The sequence below is a fragment of the Macrobrachium rosenbergii genome, chromosome 25, assembly GCF_040412425.1.
Source record: "Macrobrachium rosenbergii isolate ZJJX-2024 chromosome 25, ASM4041242v1, whole genome shotgun sequence".
Taxonomy (NCBI): Eukaryota; Metazoa; Arthropoda; class Malacostraca; order Decapoda; family Palaemonidae; genus Macrobrachium; species Macrobrachium rosenbergii.
In genome coordinates, this window is record NC_089765.1 from 35,427,775 (window position 1) to 35,445,013 (window position 17,239).

The 17,239-nt window shown below is 36.5% G+C and overlaps 1 protein-coding gene and 1 long non-coding RNA gene across 3 annotated transcripts in view; one reads left to right on the forward strand and one right to left on the reverse strand.

Annotated features, from left to right (window-relative positions):
• LOC136852554 (heparan sulfate 2-O-sulfotransferase pipe-like) overlaps positions 1-4,714 on the reverse strand; it is a 423,978-nt gene extending 419,264 nt beyond the window's left edge. For both annotated transcript variants that reach the window (XM_067127317.1, XM_067127318.1), the window contains exon 1: positions 4,460-4,714. The gene's annotated coding sequence lies outside the window, so the exon portion shown is untranslated. The remainder of the gene's footprint in view (positions 1-4,459) is intronic.
• A 2,297-nt stretch (positions 4,715-7,011) lies between these two features.
• Positions 7,012-17,239, forward strand: part of LOC136852560 (uncharacterized) — a 364,973-nt gene continuing 354,745 nt past the window's right edge. Inside the window, exons 1-2 of the long non-coding RNA XR_010857181.1 lie at positions 7,012-7,296; positions 9,546-9,600. This is a non-coding gene — a long non-coding RNA (uncharacterized lncRNA). The remainder of the gene's footprint in view (positions 7,297-9,545; positions 9,601-17,239) is intronic.

Genomic DNA, 17,239 nt, shown 5'->3' on the forward strand with positions numbered 1-17,239 from the left:
TGCTCCATCAGGCCTGTACAGTCTCTACTCCAATATAACTGCCTGGTAGTAGGCCACACCCTAACAAATGCATTATCAAGGAATCCTCTGTCAAATTCCTGCATCATCAAATATCAGCAAGCAACGTCAACCCCTAAACTACCAAGTGTCTGCTGTCAAAGAATACCTAACTCCAACCAGCATCAAAGGGCCACAGAATTTCATTGGAATGGCAAACTACTACTACTACTACTGATTCCAACCAAGAATTGCACAAACCACCTCAAAGGTACTCCTTTCACCATCCTGATGACTCTTCATGCCCTCACCAAAAGTCATGACACATACTCCATCCATTAGCAGCACCAACTTCCACTAATCTCTGAATTCATTTACCATATACCAAGCAAGAAAACAGAAGCAGATGCACTATTCAAAATAAAAATCAACAGGGTCCATTTAGGAATCAATTATGACAAACTCGCTGAAGTATGATCCCAAAACACTTAAAGGACTGCTGCTGTAAGGCCATTGCTAATCTACAAAGAGAAGGCACCCCATTCTGTAACACGGGAAATACACTCTTCTGTGACACCAGTTACCTGTGCCCCCTAGCGCCCCTGACTATCCAGAAAATTATCCATTCTCATTCACAGCCTCATCCTCTCCTTTCAGAGAATCACAGCAACATCTGGCATGGAGTGTTTTGAGGTGCAAAATCACAGACCAAACAGTGCCTAAAGTGACAAACAAGTAAAATAATCCAATACTACCCCTGTAGACAAACAAAAACATGAAGAAACAGTACATCCCAAAAAATCTACATGCTGGTTGGTTTGTACTCCTACAGAACAAAACCCAAAACACCTCTGACATTACATACAAGGGCCCCTACCTTGAACAAACAAATAAAACATTCAAAAGACAACACCATGGGCAAGAAGACTGGGTCTCCATCAACTGGTTAAGATCAGCATGCCCTGAAGGCTATAACAATCCCACATCAACCTATGCAAATCTGACCACCATGAAATCTTCATCTGTGACAAAACTAAGTATGAAAACAACCTAGTACCTCATCATGTGCCTGAAAAGGATGTGGAACAGTTTTCTGTATATATATCATATCTAAAGGACCTGTTTGTACAATATTTTATTTACATTGCAACCAAGTACCTTACCAGCATTGCAAAAAGTATTTTACCAAGTAGGAAAGTGGAGAGTTTCATCATTCATATCTTATACCTATGTACTGTAAACTGTATTTATGGCAACATCCTTAGTTTATATGTAATTTTATTCTTTTGCACAATATAGTACCTTACCGGCAGCCTGAAAGGCATTAGCCTTGTAAGACTATGGAATGTTCTTGCATTCCTTTGCAAAAAAAAAAATCCCTATCACACGTATATATCACTTGTAAACAACCTTATGTATGAGAACATGTACATTTCTCTGCTCAGTCACTTTTGCGGCTAAGTTGAGCCCTCTAAGCATCTTAGCTTTGCTGCTGAACCCAGGTTTATCTACCATGTCTAGTAGCCTCTCACAAAGCGCTCTCACAGCCACATGCCCATAGTAACTCATGTCGCCACCAAATGGTCTCAACCACATGAGCGACAGATCATCTGCAGTTACTAGCGCCCTGCAGGCTGTTTATCCTGATCCTGTGTGAGAGTTTTCTTTGAAGTATCTCCAAAGACATGACAGTCACTACAAAAGAGTCAGAAGCATCAAGTTCCTTAGCAGAAACAGCACCAAAAGACAGCAGTGAAAGACAGAATACTGAGGAGCATAAATGCCTGTTAGTACTCAAGCAAAACTGCCAACAAAACGCTGATAGGTGGTGTAGCATAACCACAACTAAGCAGCACTGTTTCGTGTGGGAGACCTCAGCATGTGCACTGTCAGAAACCATGGGCCTGGTGGCTTACATTCATGCACTAGAACAAACAAAAGGTAGGGGAGAAGAAAGAAGGCAGTCCATAAGTAAGGAGCCGGAAGGGTTCCTTGGTATGGCAGGCAGAGTAATACCTTTAGGATGCATCGTACGATGCATTCAGGCAACACATGGTGGTGCATTCAGACCAGGGACAGAGTGCATTCAGACTAGATTACGCTGCGCATTCAGTGTTCACATTATGATAAAGTATTTTAATTTTTAGCCACTGCCAAATTTAATACCAGAAACAGTCATATTATATAATTCTGGCATTTTTTACGTTGGAAATACAGGGGAATGTAATAAGTTATTTATTTAACAATAAAAAAAATGAAGCATAAGTCCAATATTATTGTTTTGAAGGTATCTATTCCATAGGATCCTGAGACACTTGCTTTTGGCACATGGGCTATTCTAGAGTGCGTATGGGAGTATCCCTGATTTTTGTTTTGTAATTATATAACTACTGTGTTCTATTACTTAACAATGGTTGCTTTGCATTTGTGAAGTTTTGATGAAGACCTGGAGTGATGCATTTTATATTACAGATGTAAACTAACTATTCATCTGAAAAGAAGGTAATCCCTTCCATTGATGCATGCCTCTCCTCTAATGTACAAAATTTGGCTGAGTCAATTACCACGATTAGGAATGGGACTTTTGGGTGTGTAATTTCTAATTGTGTACCTCTTATCCTCAAGGTAGGGGATACCAGGGGAAAACAGTTAAAACCCAGTGGGCATGGCTCAGTTGAGAGGAAATTCAGTACATCATTTTTATGGTCTCTAGGTGCGGTTTGGATTCGGAACTTTGGTAAGATCACGGTGCCTTAGGTTAAGTTAAAATGCTTCCTTGTAATTTAGTAAATAACCCTTAAGGCACTTTAAGCCAGCATATGAGGAAGGGTTCAGGAGACACCTCCAGCCAGGTAAAGATTGACAGCTTAGGTTAGCACCCCTGGGTAGCCCTTTGGGTATATTTTCCTTCAATTACAGTTCTCAATAGTAGAGTTTTTGCTTTGTTATTAAGTCCTTATTATGCTTATTACAGACAGCATACTAAAACCTATCACAAATTTACTGTCACCAAGATTTTCATGGATGATATTAATAAATGATATTAATACCAACTTGGACTTTTTCAAAGCTTTTGTTTATGCTTGGATTTATTTTGTCCCTGTACATGGTGAATAATAGTGGCTACTGTACTTTGTAATGTCTTTTATTTTCATCTGGAAACACTGTTATGTGGATAATGCTGAAACCGATTAAAAGGGACTTATGAATTCAAGCCCTGCTAAGAAAAACAGCTTCAGTTCTTGTCAAGGATCCTTTGATGCAGACGTACAAGTGAAGAACCAGTGGCCTAGGCTACTTAAAGGGGGGATTCAGTGGGCATAAAGCAGACCCCGCCAGGTAAGGACCTGGTATCCTAGGTTAGTAGGTGTGGTTGGGTTAGCCTGCAACCCTATTATTAATATTTAAAGTACCATAGGTTAGGTTGAGGTGGGTCTAGGGGAGGGGGGGATCAAAGTCATGACCAACGGCCTCTCATCCTAAATTAGGTTAGGTGTGGCTCAGTTAGGATATAATCCTATTGTTTATTTGAATTTACAGTGTTCTAAGTTGGGTGAGGGACTTGGAGGGATGGGTTTTGCCCACATGACCATTTAAAGATCTAGCACCCTAAGTTGGGTAAAGGTAGAATATACATTAGTGTTTCACTCGTTTTGTGTTTTTCCCCATCCAAAAACCAAGTTTCTAACTCTGGTTTCCCATAACTGTAGGGTAGCATATAATTGGGTGGGGGTCTTTATCATCGAAACTAATAATTTGCTAGTGAAATGAATATAAGAAACGTTCAATGCACACATTAAAATATACGAGAACCATGTTTTCAACTCCAGTTTGCAATTAAGGTTCATAGAATACATTAACCATGTCCATTTTGGATAATCCCTGTAGATGTCCTCAGCATATTTTCACGATTTATAATTTTTTGGTGATTGTTACTTTTGATACGCATAAATTACTTATACTGTTAGTTTTCAAGAAGTGTTTTATGCACTTCCTACCTTTCCGACTGATGCACTACCTACTTTATTTGGTTTCCCCCACCAACCCTTGTTTCCCACCGCGGTCAAGTATAGGCCTAATTGTTGAGCATAAGGGGGAGGGGGGAAAAAACAGTGGTTTTTCACCATAATTATTTAAAAGGCATACAACACTGGATAAATTCGTAAAAATAAAAGAATACCATAAATATCAAAGTGCCATAGTATTAATATCACAGGTCATGACCTATTAGTCCGTCATCCCTGCTGGGTAGGCTAGCCCTATTGCCTTTACTCACTGGCAAAGCTAAGCAAACTCGGCTTACTCCGAAGGGACCTGGCTAATCACTCCTAATTAATGGCTACTACTAAACTTGCCTGCCACTTTCCTTGATTCAGTTCTGGCTGCAGACAAGCATAAGCTTACAGTTGTTCCAATCTAGTCAGTGTAACATTTACAAACGGCTACAAAACAGCAGGCCTACCTAGTTTGGTGTAACACGAAACTTTTCTTCCTTCTCAAGATTGCTGCCGTGCTACAGAGCTCAGTTAATAATATTATTCCACGTACGAAAATTCTCCTTAAATATTCAAAGTTTTTAATACTGCATAAAAAAAAAATTCGCTCTTTAGATGTCACAAACGTCGCCGACAGTACGGTATCACACGATCCGACAGCACCGAGTAGTTATACGTTCTACGGTTCTTTAATAATTCCGACCACGGAGAGAACCATGGTTCTCTCTGTCCGACCACATCCAGTGTCGCTTATTTGTTGTGTTGTTTCATCTCATTTTTTGCACATGATGGTCTTTTGCAATTGCTTTTCAAAAACACGTTTCATGCAGTTTTAAAACAGCAGGCCTATTTTTTGCTCGTAATTGCAGAGTTTTCTTCCTTCAAAGAGTGTCTGAGTTATGCTACTGCATCAGTTAATCAATGTTATTAACGTCTAAAATTCAGTGGTTCTCAATCTTTTTTTAGTGATGGCACCTAAAAAAATATCGTAATGATTACAAACGTCGCCGACAGTTCTTCATCATCTCACCATATCGACAGAATATATATATATATATATATATATTCTTTAATATATATATATATATATACCATATATATATACATATATACTGTATGTGTGTGTCGTTAATATATTGTGTTGTTTCAACTGATGATACTTTCATATGAATACTGCAAACTTTTGTTTATTTTAAAATGTTCATTGAGATGATTAAGCCAAGACAAAATTTCATGACAATCTTGATTGCACCCCTTAGCAAAGCTGTCTGTGGCACACCAAGGTGCATCACCGTTTGAGAATCACTGGTCTAAGGTTTACTTTGGGGGTTGTTGTATAGAACCTCATTTTGGTCCACTCAGTAGATTTTTTTTTCTGTCAGTTTCAGTGTACAGTTTTCTTGAAGGGTGTTCTTCCACATCATTGCTGGTTTTGGATCTGACTTCTCTCTTTTTTTTTTTTTGTTTTATTTCTTGGGGCATATAATTAAATAGTCAAAATGCGACAAAAAATGGAAAAAAAATATCGAAAGTTATTTTTTCAATCGGTCTATGCTACTATGTGCATTTATGTTTTGAATGATATATATCTCAACTCTATGAAAAGATTTTTTGCCACTCGTTCACGTTTCTTCCAACAGCAAGATTTGGTTTTGATGTCACAGTTGATGGTTAATTAATATCAAGTAGGCCTACTTCACTGATTTTGATAGCTCGTGTGTTTTTCAAGACCATCATACTTTCCTGTAAGAAATGCTACTCAAAGACAATTTTCAGTAAACACAATCGAATAGTGTACCTTTAGTTCTAAGCCCTCATCCAACTCCCACCTGCTGAAATTATAAAGTTGCTACTTTATTTAATTTTCTGTATTTAACTTTCCCTAATTTGTCCGTTGACAGCTAATCCTACTCTTTAGTATCGTTAACCGTTATTGGGTTAGTGCCATGTCTCTAGTCACTACTTATAAAAAAAAAAAAAAAACAGTGCTTCCCGGATGGAAACAACCCCTCTTCTATTGTTAGGTTTATGTAGTCAACCAATTTTTTTGCTAGGAAAATTTATGGCCTTTAAGCCTCTGTAACGAACCGTTACTGCCATTAGTAAAATACAACAGAATAAATGTTCAGTATTTCCCTTTTCGGTTCTGCAGTGATCGCAAACCTGAACCTTGTATGTCATTTTCACTTGACGTTTGCCTTCAGGTCCAACAATTAATTTTTTCTTTATTTCCTATTCCAATGCTTTTCGTCAAAATTTCTCGGCCCTTCAGACTTTGTTGTATATATTGCCCGATGGACACCTTATCATTACCAAGCCATTTTCATCTGTCATCCGTATGAGCCACCCATTTTTTCATCCAATCATTTTCCTTATTTCCTCGTGCAATCTTTCAACACTAGTTTGTCGAAGCGTTTATAGGTCGTCGAGCCATATGCTGCATATGTTGGTGTTGCTAAAACTTGCCAGATTATTTTTATTCTCAATTATTTCGAACAGTTAACTTACATTGCCAGTTATTGTTTTTAAGATCTAATTTATTGCCTTTTTATGCAAAAAAAAAAAAAGGATTTCCATCTTCCGAAGTTTTAACTCGTCCTCAATACTACTTACAATGAGTGTTCTACTCAGCCATCTCTGCATCCGTGCTCTTAATTTCTACGTTGTTACTCTTCACCTGCCTGGGGTGTAGTTATTCTTTATTTTTTCCCCACCATTAATGCTTGTTCTTTAGACGCTTTCTGAAACTGAATTCTCTCTAATGGGGTCACTGTAATGGGATAATGAAGCAATTATGACGGGAAGATAAAATTTTTCAGAACCACACCAAAGCTATCACCTGTTTTCAGTGGAAACGGATATTCTGTATTGTTTCTTGGTTCTTGGACAAAATATTACTAACTATTCACAACCTTGGCCAGAGTAAATATTAATACATTATATTTTACTTTGAACCATTACCCGATCTTGAAGTTTTGTATGTTTTGGAATAAAGACGTTGTTTAAAAAAAAACCAGCTGCAGTTCGTAGTCAGCCTTTGTTTTGTGTAGAGGTGGGAACTCTGTCCCTTGTCGTTTTTTGTTAAAAATTTTGACGTTTATATTTGTTTCGAGAATAAATGAGTAATTTAAAGAGTCTGGATCCAAGCACATCACACAATAATGGCGACCACAGTGGAAAACCTTTGTTTTAAGACGGGGGGAATATACATGATGGTGAAATGGGCGCACAAGGCCCTAGTTCAACGAGACCACGTTTAACGTCACCATGTACCCTACTTCTGCAAGTTCTGATTCTGAATACGGTGAGATTTATTGAAAGTTTTATAGCTTGATACATTTTTACTGTAAACCATAAAGCTTATTCAAGAGCTGAAAAGATATATTTCAAGTGTGTTTTAAATGTTTCCGTTCATTTCCTAGCAGATTAGTAGGCTAGGCCCAGTTTTCGAGATACGCCCCCCTCCCTTATAGCCTATGTCTATGTCCTACAATTTGGGGTACCATAGTGAGAAACCGGGGCTTTTGGTTGAGGAAAAATACCAAAAGAGTGAAGTATAGGATGTATTCTAAAATGTCCATGACACTTACGCAAGTTCTGATTATGAACAAAGTAAGATTATATAAAGGTAAGGTTATATGAAGATTTATAAAGTGAAATCATGCACTAGGTAATTAAGGACCGGGTACCTTACAGTAAACTGAAATTTTACTTTAAATCTTTTATCAAATTTTGAACCTGAAAATATTTTCCTGTGTTTAATGTGCTATAAACGTTTCTGGCGTCCGTTTGTTTCAGTGTAAAGCTTTATATAAAACCAGCACCACTCCCACTGTGTCAGGTGAGGGGAGGGTCCAGGGTGCAAAGATTTCCAGCTAGGTAAGGCCCCGGTGCCTAAGCTTAGGTTAGGTAAGGGCCCTACCCCTAGGTGAGGTTAGATGGAGTCCACAGGCGGCAAAGCCCCCATCCATGTAACGCCTTGGTGCCCTAGGGTAGATGGATAATGTTCATTTCCGGTCCAAGCATCCCATCAAGTACTCTGTACTCTATACCATCAAGTACTCCAGTCCTGGTCATTTAGGCCGTAACATCCAAAACAACATAAGACGTTATGTTCATGGTATTTACCATCGTTATTGTATGTTTCATGTACATCCCCAAGGGGCTGGTACTAAACACGGAGCCCATTTTGCACGTAAATGTGCTTACAACCAAAGGTTTGGAAACTACAACGAATGGTTTCAGTTGAAATCTTGAATGGGGCAATTGAAAACAGCAAGAAAACTGTCGAAAAAATATGTTTGTCATGTGGAATTGGAGTTCACACAGGAAACAAACTTTTACCAGTTAGATTAGGTCACAGGTCCAGGGGGGGAAATCCCTCTGGCAAGGCAAGGATCAGGCCTTTAGGTTAGGTTAGGTTAGGCTAGGGGTACAGGGGGCCAAAGCCTCCATCCAGATAAGGCCACAGTGCCCCAAGTTAGGTTAGGTTAATGGGGTTCAGGGGGTTAAAGCCCCCGGGCAAAGTAAGGACCAGGCCTCTGTAATCCTACAGTTAGGGGTCCAAATTCACTGCTCCCTTGTGTGTGTTGGCTTAAGTTTTCTTTCCTATTTTCAATTTCCTCTTTGGACAGATCTGCATAACAGAAGTATATTTGCTAAAAAATTAGCAGTTTATCTGCTTACAGAAGCAGAGATTGTAAAAAACAAGGGAATAAAGCTCTGCACCTCGCACAGATAGTGTAGTGTGCCCACAACTGTGTTTGAGGAGTGAGTGTTTAGGAACCAGTAGGAACCTGGCACTGGCTCTTGCTCTTCAGCAGCCACTTTTTGATAAATCTGAAAAAATTAGCAGTTTATCTGCTTACAGAAGCAGAGGTTTACAATTTTATTAAAATTCTATGGATCTGTATCCCCTAAGGCCTAAACCATGTTTTTGTTTTAAGTTCCCCCTTTATTCCCTCTTTTTTTTTTACAGACTCAGCATCTGTAAGCAGATAAACTGGTCATTTTTTCATTATTTTCCATGATTCAATAAATATTTGATAAATCTGTGTGCTGACCTTGATTTATGCAATGCAGTGAATTTGGACCCCTAAATTGTAGGATTACCCAGACCTGGAGGTTAGGTTAAGTTTGGGAGTCCAGGAGGGTAAAGCCCTCATTGGGTAGGTAAGGACTCTATAGATTAGGTTAGATTAAATCCATACTTGTATTTCACTCATTTTGACTTTTCCACACCCAAAAAAAAAAACACTCAAAAGCACTGAAAGCACGCATGAAGACAGGTAAACCATATTTTCAACTCAAAAATGCTAATAATGGCTTATCAAAATGAAATGGAAGCTTCATTTCAAATAAACAAGTTGTATTACTGTGCATATCAAATGAAAGAATAGTGTTCTAAAACAAAATATGCAACATTGCTCATGTGCACCCAGGCAGGGATGTCATTAGTTGCATTAAACAGCCTTCTAGCTGCACCTCTGACTTTGAGGTAAGGAATATGTTGCGCTACTCTTCACTTATGATTATATATATTTTTGATTTCAGGTTAAGATGAAGGGGTCCAGGGAAATGAAGCGCTCAACCACCATCCTGCAGCCAGGTAGGCCTTGGTGCTCTAGTTTATTTTAGGGCAGGGAATGTAGGGCTAGAATACACCCTGCATTCCATGACTTGCAGCATTCTAGATCAGATAAGGGTATATGGAGCCAACACCATTGAAAGGTAGGTCCTATTTCCTTAGGTTAGGTTTAGAAAGGCAAGCAATGGATGCATGCATGTTTTTAATCTTGATACATCCTTTTCTTTTATAATGTGTTTTGTGATTGATACTGATTATAGACGTGACTGTGTATTTTTTATGACTTCTTGTAATGTTTTTATGCATTTTAGATCATATCTGTTTCATCCAAAAAAACATTTCCCACTGATGTTCCTACATATAGGGACATGGGGAAACACAAAATGAATTGTTTGTACCAACAATAATGGCCAGATAACCCTCAGTAGTTAGTTGTGTGAAGAGATGATTTATTTTATTTAGTGTTAAGAAGTGAGTTATATGAAGAATTTTGACATTGTTCATTCTAGATTGGATTAGATATAGTTTTTCTGATTGTTATTGATGTGATATTGGTGGATTTGATTATTTCCATTTGAAATGCATGATTACTCTCAAACAAAAATGGGAAAAGTAATGAAAAACCATATCTTGAGGGTTAAGTTAGGTTGTGGTGTTTTCTTTGTCCCAAAGCCCCTTTTTTAACTGGTGTCCCTCCATTGTTGTTAGACAAGTGATGAGTAAACCCTTTAGCGCCCTACAGTTTACTGCAAATTCACTTAACAAGATTCTGTTGACATAACTTTGCATCTACTGTTTTCATGGATGATTTGGTTAGCTTCCATGTTTACCAGGAATATGAAAACGGTGTAAGATATGCCATAATAATGCTTTGCAGACGCTGTCAAATGCCTTCTCATAATTGACAAAGGCCAGCAGAAAGGGACTTTTAATTAAGAATGACAAAATGTCTCGACACAAATATATGATCATTGCAACCCATGCCTTTCCTAAGGCGAATCTAAGCTTTTTATCAATATCCTTTTCCAGCATATTGAAAATAAAGATACTGAATAATCAAAACGATATTCAGTAAGGTCACCTTTGTACTAATCAGTTTATGGGGTGTCATGTCAGATTCAGATATACTGTAATAGTCTTATAAGTCTTAATATCATAACACAGTGTATTCAGTTTGTAAGTATCTTTATTGATGATTCCACTTAAAAAATCATGAATTCATTCATTAGTACATTCAGGGCTTTTTCTAATGGTATATTGGTCATAATATGCACCCTCATATTTCTTACATCCTCCATACCTCCATTGTTCCTACCAAATTATGCATTCAGTAATTAAGTATTCATATTCTCAGTTCTGCAGCCAGAAATCTATTGCTCTCTGCTTTCCTGTCAGTAGGTGTCTTTACTGCATTTGGTTTAACGATCATGCCCCCTCTTCTACCAATAGCTTCTGTTCTTCCAGGAAAAATATAGACTGAGAAACATTGCAGTGTAGGTATGTGCGTCAGTCACGCGAAGTGGCATATTTTGTGCTGACAAAGCAATATACACATTGCTTGCAATCCATTCTTTTTTACTTATTCCTTTGCTCTGTAATTTTCTTACAGGTAAGATGTCTAGGATGTATGAATTGAAATAATTTTCAACATTTCAGTTCATCATTTCAAAATATCTTTACTATTTATAATCGAGGAGAGTCTTAGCACCCACTACATTCCCAGGACTTTGGGCTATTTCTAAATTACCTGTCCATTAATGTGGCAGAATCTAGGTAGGATTAAACTGCAGAGTACACATAAGGATAGCCTGTTTCTTTAACACGCAGTTCCTAGATAACTTAGACTCAGTTACTCCTGCCATTGCCCATTGGTTGCTGACAAAGGTCGTCTACCAGGCATGGAGAGTTATAGCGGAGATGAGGCATTCACCACCTAACCCTATCCATCATTCCTCTACCAAGCAAAGGGCGGCTGGTACTTGTACCCTGAGCTTCAGGCATAGGCACTACCAGCTGGGTCAGTTAGATCTGGTGCTCACCAAGAAACAAGGATGCAATTATCTGAGGTTTATTATGCACCTAAGTATATGCACAAACACACACGCACACAATATGTATGTATGTATGTATATATATATATATATATATATATATATATATATATATATATATATATATATATATATATATATATATATATATATATGTATATATATATATGTATATATGTGTGTGTGTGTGTGTGTGTGTGTGTACGTATATATATATATGTATATATACATAATTTATTTAGATTATTAAATAATTACCGTGTTCTCATACTCCTCAGGGTGAAATGATACAAAAAATCATGATGGTTGCAGTCACACCTGTGGCGGAAGTATACAAACATACAACTATCACACAAATATTTAAAAAACTTATCGTTTAAAAATATTATTTACAAGTAGTTTGTCCAATTTGTTCATTCCTGGGCTGCTGTTGATCAAATCAAGGCTATTTTTCTGTATTACACGTGATTCGACATATTCCGTTTCATAGTGTCTGTACAGAACATGATCTCATTTGCATTTGCCCAGTTGATAGCTTGGTTATATTCATTCAAGTGTTGAAGCAAACTACTGGCCGTATCCCCAGTTCTAACATATTTAAGTTGCTGTAAACATATTTTGATATCGTTGTCACTTTATCCCATATATTTTTATTACATTGATTGCAAGGGATCTCATATATACAACCATTCTTTTTTAGAGAGGGATTCCTTATTAATTCGTTCTTGAGGGCACATTTAAATATATCATTAGAAGTAAATGGTTTCAACAGTCTAGAGATGGCTTTGAATTAATTTATAAATGGTAAGCATAAATTAAAAAACAGGAAATTGGAATGTAAGAACTCTGATTCAAATTGGCAAGACAGAACAGGTAGAAAATAAAATCAAGACATATAAACTGAACAAGTTAACTGTCTGTGAATGACAGCGCAAAGGAATGGGAGAATTATTGTTGGTGATCTGAATGAAAACATTTGGAGGACCAGTGAGAGTATGGAGGATGTGAAAGGCAAGGAAAGCCTGGGAGAGACTGCAAACTAAATTGGGGTGCAATTTTGTTTGCTTTTTTGTGTTGCAGATAGTTTGGTAGTAGGTGGTACTCTTTTCAAACAAAAGGGCACCTGCTTCTGCACTTGGATTTCTTCAGATGGCCGTCATAGAAATCAAATAGAACACATAGCCAGTAACTGAGATAAAAAGAAATGAGGAATGCTAGGAAATGGAGAAGCAGATGCCGGCTGTGATTACCAACTTGTCATTGCCACACTAAAGTTCGAATCTGAATCATCAAACAAAAAGGTTGACAGAGTATTTAGGTTTATCAAAGTATAGTTTCTGGAAGGTGAACATCAAAAGGCTTTTGCAATTGAATGTCTTAAATCATTTGCAGCTATAGAAACACACCTGTGGAAGAGCAGACAATGAATGATGACTTGTGTAACATCAAGAATATATATCAACCTGTTGGAAAAGTAGTACTGGTATATGAGGTAACAAAACGGAAACTTTGGGTATTGGATGAGGCCTGGATACAATAGAGGGTGGATAGAAGCAAGGGATGTAGACAAATTTCAGAATGGTGACGATGAATGAAAATAAGAACATACTATTCAAGTCGAGATAGTGAGGTTGAACGAAGATCAAGAAGAGATGAGAGCGTATTCGGGTAAACAGGCAGATGTTGATATATGTTCACGGAGTGGCATTAGTGTTAAGGTATCCCACAATATGTAAGAAATATGCATGGGTAAGAAAAAAAAAGGAAAATACCTGTCAAGAGCACTGAAGGAAGAAGAAAGTGAACCATTATTGCTAGTCGTCAATAAGAGACACGAGGAAGATAATTTGATTAATATAGACCCGAATGTACCTGTGAATATACAGTTTTTGAGTATACAGTTTTTGAAGTGGGATCCACACAGCAGAAACGTTGGAGATGGAAAAGGCCGGGTTATGATAGATCAGTGCAAAGATTTTAATTGAAACTGAAATGACACTTTGTATATACAAAGTAGACTGTTTTGCAGAGTATGGAACGAAGAAACAAAGACTGAGGATTGGGAAAAGAAGGTCAAAGCATAGCAAAGGTACCAGAGAAAGGTAACCTGAGTGAAATTAGTAAATTAAAGCCATTGTGCTTACGTTGGTTGTAATGAGTATATTCAGTATGCTGTTTCCAGTATGAAGGAGAAAGATATTGATAAAAACTTGGAAATGAACAAGCTGATTTAGGCAGGAGTTGCACAGATCAAATTATTGTGTTGAGACATTGGCAAACAGTATATGGAATTTAAGAAACTTCTGACGGCTGTTGTTGATCACACGAAGGAACTGGGCAGCATCCATAGACCAGTGTTGTGGAAGTTTTGCATCACTATGGCATTCGTGTTAAATGTGTAAAGCTGACCTGTATTTTCCATGGAGAAGTAGATGCAAAGTTATTGTTGTAGTCTAATCAAATAAATTTCCAATAAATAGTGGGGTTCTGTAAGGGAATGTTATACTACCTTGGCTGTTCGCGCTATTCATACATTTTATTATGCAAATTTGGTCGTAGTTAAAAGAGATTTAGATTGAAGTAACAATAATCTTGATGGACTTGTGTAGAATATTCAGATGGTGCTGTTTTAATTAGCCAAAGTCCAGCAAGATTTACAAAACTTCCTTGACACATTGTATCATGTATATAAGCAGACAGATGAGGATGAAATAAATAACTTCAGATTGAGAAAGGATAAATAAGGCACAGATGAGGAACGATTACGTCCAGTAAAAGTTCTCTTGAGTTAGAATTCATGAAAGACTCAATAAGGCAAATGAAACAGTAGACATGCTAAATAAGATTTGAAATTCAAATTGATTAAAATTGCTTATGAAGTCTACATTATTCATATCTCTGGTATGATCTTATTTGGCGTATGGAAATGAATGATGATTTGACAATTGAACTACATCTGCAATGTATTGTTGATTTGATTAAACTGCTTAGAAGGATATTGGGAGTCAGATGGTAGGATAGTTAGAAATTATACTGTAAGGGAAATTACATAAGTTTCTCTAGTAGAAGGAATAATGATGAAAAGGATATGGAAATGGTTTAGACATGTCTTTCGCACAACCCTTGGGAGAATAGTATGTAATAGTGCCATCTGTGCTCCTGTGGGTACCAGAAGATTTGGAAAACCCAAACTTTGAAATGGGACCAGCAGAGGATATATGGAGATTTGTATATATATATATATATATATATATATATATATATTATATACTGTATATATATAGATATATATAAATACATATATATATATTATATATATATAGATATATATATATATATATATATATATATATATATATATATATATATATATATATATATATATATATATATATATATTATAAAGTACATGCGCTCGCGCGCTCACAAGAATAACGTGCAGCGTCATGGTATCCGTGGTCTAGAAAATAGGTTCAGATATAGCGTAGCACTTAATCTTGAAGTCCACCGAGGTCGTTTTACCCATTTTTCTATTTTGAGGAAGACGACACGAGAATTCTTAAGTACCTTTCGCACGCACATACTCCCAAATGGGAAGCATTTTAGGGCGCGCGAGAGGGACCTCAAGCTGACGTCTTTTTGAAATACCACGCCATTAAGCCACTCTTGTAACTGTAGTGTCGGTACGGTGTGTCCGTCACGCAACATATCCTTGGAAATAACAGAAACTCTCCCGCTCGTAATAAGTGCTCAATTTTAGTATATGGTAATTAGCTTATTTTACTGCGTGAGTGTCGCCAATGTTTTTTTGGGGGGAGCTCCTACTTCAGGAAGGCGAAGTTTATGGTAGTGAATCATATATATATATATATATATATATATATATATATATATATATATATATATATATATATATATATATATATATATATATATATATATATATATATATATAAATAAATTTTATATATTTATGTATATAATGTATATTTGTATATATACATACATTTTATATGTATATAATATATATATATGTATGTATATATATTATATATATATATATATATATATATATATATATATATATATATATATATATATATATATATATATATATATATATATATATATATATATATATATATATATATATATATAAACTATGTATGTGTGTGTTTGTGTATGTATTTTATTGTTTTTTATCCTTGTTAAATATTAATTTGAAATTTATTTTGACAGTATTAACATGATTATTAGACAAACATCATCCTATAGTTCCTTTTCGGCTAATATATATATCTTTGTTGTAACTGTAAGCCTTTTCACACCCCCCTTCCCCAACAACTTTCATCCTCCTCCCCCTTTTTTATTCAAGAAGGGGAGGGTTTATTAATATAGGGATTCAGTATCCACGATCGGTGACGTATGGAGCCCCCTGAAGCAGCGGCGGTATGTTTGTTGACCGTGTCAAGTTCCGATCACGCGATCACCTCGTACGAAGATAATCGCTCGGTGGAAGTAAACAAATTATAGGAGTATGTGTGTGTTTGTGTGTGTGTGTGTGTGTGTGTGTGTGCCGCTTTGGATTTGCTCTGTAGGCTTTGGTTTTGTCCGCGTTTGAGGCCTTCTTCTCAGTGCTGTCCTAATATTTGGTTTGTATGTATTGATGTATGTTTAGAAAATCACTAAAGCTGAGAGTGGTCCAAATATGATCGAATACCACATTAAAATAAGTAGAGTTTCAGTACCAAGTGCTTGGTTTTTTATGCGCACCTTTGGGTATAAAGCAGATACATAAAATAAATTTATTACATAAAAGTTACGTAAAGGTTAATTCTTGAAGGGTATTTAACTTCATGAAAAATCAGTCTACACAAACACACACCCACGAATTATGTTTAAAGGCGAAGCCTGAGTTTAAGGCTTAAGTTTATTGGTAGCGTTTGACATTATACAAACATTAGTCTGAAGTCCTAAGTTCATATTGAAAATACTAACACTTTTTAGTTAGCAGAGAGAGATTCGGTAATTTTGCTTCTAATTACGTTCTTCCATGCATTATGAACTCTGTTTTATTCCATTCGTTAATGATATTAATGATATTGATTTCCAACTAACAATGCACGCACGTAACATACACGCGCATACACACACAGCATACAGGGTGATTGAAAATTAACTCCCTATTTTAAAATATTTATAATTTATTTATATATCTTAATATTTTTCTCAATTTTTATGGATGTTCCTTAATGTATGGGAATTGAATCCATGGTGTTGTTTTTCGTTCAAATCGTTTATTTTGTTTGAAATTAAATTTGGAAGCCTTACAAACATAGCTGACGGAAGTCTTACCCTGCTTTACAAAGTTTGGAGATCCGTTGTTCTTATAATTTATTTCTTACCTGTATTTTTTTACAAGAAATGAATATAAAAAGAAAGCTTATAGCATGGAGTATTATTTAAAATTCGATGTGGCCACCAGCATTCGCCACCAGCTTCTCAGGCCGCCCGGGAACCGCATCAACTAATTTCAACAGGAACTCTCGTGGGATGGAAGATATAACTTCTCGTATTCGCCCTTCAAGTTCTTCCAAAGTTTGGTTTGG